This window comes from Octodon degus, unplaced genomic scaffold (genome assembly GCF_000260255.1).
Source record: "Octodon degus isolate 3935 unplaced genomic scaffold, OctDeg1.0 scaffold00235, whole genome shotgun sequence".
Taxonomy (NCBI): Eukaryota; Metazoa; Chordata; class Mammalia; order Rodentia; family Octodontidae; genus Octodon; species Octodon degus.
Window position 1 is genome coordinate 544,385 of NW_004524811.1, and position 2,696 is coordinate 547,080.

General features: G+C 33.3%; 1 protein-coding gene across 2 annotated transcripts in view; it reads right to left on the reverse strand.

Annotated features, from left to right (window-relative positions):
• Gabra2 (gamma-aminobutyric acid type A receptor alpha2 subunit) overlaps positions 1-2,696 on the reverse strand; it is a 146,030-nt gene that overhangs the window by 69,974 nt on the left and 73,360 nt on the right. The gene's annotated exons all lie outside the window — the stretch shown is intronic.

Here is a 2,696-nt window from a genome sequence, read left to right on the forward strand (position 1 = left end):
ATACTTTTAAAGTTTCTTTAAACAACATCATTTTTAAGAATGTGTACTAATAAAGTTATTATTTTCTTCATCTTTTACTAGAAAATTGCACCCATAATTGCAAAAAAGCATCATAACTTTATCAGATTAAGACAGCCCCACCATTGGAGATTCTAAAACATATAACGGTTTTTATTGAGTGATATATCAGAAAATACAGACACATCAAAGTATAACTAAATACACACAAAATATCTGCAATCTTTTTTCAGGAAAAGTAAGATTTTTGGGTGACAATCAAAAGCTGAAGATCCAAGATTTAAAAACTTCCTTATGGAAAACTTAATTCAGATTTTCTTGCATTTCTTTATAGATGTGGTCATAGATAAACTCAATGAATTTCTTACTTCCAAATGTGTTAAGGGCAGACCACAAACAAGGACAGAGTGTCCAGTCCAGTGTTCTAGGAAACATTCTATGTCTGCATTTATGCAATGAATTCTTTCAGCACTGCTCCATAATTTGTCCTGCAAGTAAAAAAATCACTCTTTTTCACAATCTATTATATAAACATGATTTCAGGGACACAGTAACTTAGGGAATACAACATATTCTTCATTGTTGAATTCTATTAGTTACACTTCAATGCTTGTAGCCAATTACTAGAGAATTATATTTCCTCACTAAAACAACTAAATTGCAGGACTGATCTTGGAGTGATCTCTCATGTACTATCATTAATAAGTGTATTTAAAAGTAGTAAAATTTATTTCATTATGCCCTTCCAGTTTCTAAACACTATAGTGTGCTCTGAGTAAATTCTAATCAATGTTTCTCCTATAATGAAGGGCAATATAGTTTATGAAGTGGGTATGTACAATTAAGTAAACAACACCCTTGGAATAGACAGGAATAGGAAATCTGAACATCTTGCAGGTGTTATTCAAAGGAAGATAAACAACAAATATAGCAAGGTATTAGTGCTAAAAATTTGGGCTCTTTAAAAACATAGCCAAGTGCCAATCGAAGAAATTATTAGAACATAAATCCCTGTTCTATAAAAAATGTTCAAACAAACAAAAATTGTACACAAAGCTAATGCATACACCAACCACTGTATAAAAGTAAGATATTCGATCTTTCCATTTGAAACTAGAGGACAGGAAGTTTTCTTTAATAAATTAGAATCTGATTTCAGATTAAGGTTTTAATAGCATGATATTAAAGCATATCTAAAAATATTCAATATAATAGATGATAGGAATTAATAATTTCTTATATTTAAATTTCTTTTTTTGTATTTCTTTTAGGGAAGGGTCTACAGGGTGTTCAGGTTCTCACTACTAGATTGAACTCATAGTGATCTACTTGTTTACAGCCTCCCAAGAGCTGAGATTACAGGCATGTGCCACCATGCCCAGTCTCAATTGCCATCTCAGCATGCCCCAGGGTGAGGCCAGCAAGGGAGGCCTGGTAATCTAACTCCCAGCCCCTGTGCTTGCTTCCAGGTGCTTTAATCCAATAAACTATTTGGCTGGCCCTGTATTTAAACTTCTAAGACCTAGAATAAACATATAAAATTATCACTATTTTCCAAGTAAGGAATATTTCAAAATTTATTTAAAAAATGTCTTTAATGGCAAAATTTTTGACATATTTTTCTTGTCTCTTGTTTTCATTTATTACCCTTTTTGTTTTAAATAAACATTTACTTGAGAGACAGTATAGCAGGAGTTGGTATGACATGACAAGCAGTAGGTATTTAGAAGACCAGAATGACAGGCATTCCAAGCATATCCCTATTATTACACATTGCTATCTTCAGTGCAGTTGCTTAGTTCACAGGTATCCACATATATAGTTAGTAAGGGTGAAAATCCTACCAATTAACTGTTAGTTTCAAAAACATGCTGAAGATTCTCAGGATCATTGCCTTACCCATCTTGTGTATATAAATGTATGGCTTTGCCTCTGCCATGTTTCCTTGCTTTTCTGCTTGTCCTCTCTTTGTTGTCTAATTCTTAAATTCTTGCTTTCCTTTTAATTGTGTTATACCTTTCCATTTTTATTTCTTCTTTTGAGTTCTTATACTAGGGAGCCTATATGATATTTACACATGTGGGTCTGGTTTATTTAACTTATGAGTATATCTTCCAGTGAAATCCACTTAAATATAAAGGCTTCGAATTTATCATTCTCTCTAGCAGAGAAATACTGCATTGCATAAAAATACCACATCTTTTTCATCCATTCCTCAGGTGATGGGCATTGTGGTTGTTTCCAAGATTTGTTATCACAAATTCTGCTGCTATAAACATAAGTACACATATATCACTATGATATGACATTTTCAGTTCATCACTAGCTATCCTTGAAATGCAAATTAAAATGACAGAAATACCATCTCATCCCAGAAAGAATGGCTATCATAAAGAAATGAACCAACAACAAATGTTGCAGAGGCTGCGGGGAAAAAGGAAACCTTCTCCACTGCTGGTGGGAATGTAGACTGGTCCAACCATTATGGAAATCAGTGTGGAGACTCCTTAAAAACTAGGACTGTAAAACTTCATTTTAATCCCTGTTTCCAGACACCATTCAGCTTTCATTGTGCTATACATAAAAAGGACCACAGAAGTAGAATATCAAAGTGAAATATTCTTCCTTTATAGACCAACAAAGGGATGCTTGTTGGGGGTTGTTCGTAGTTACAGAAA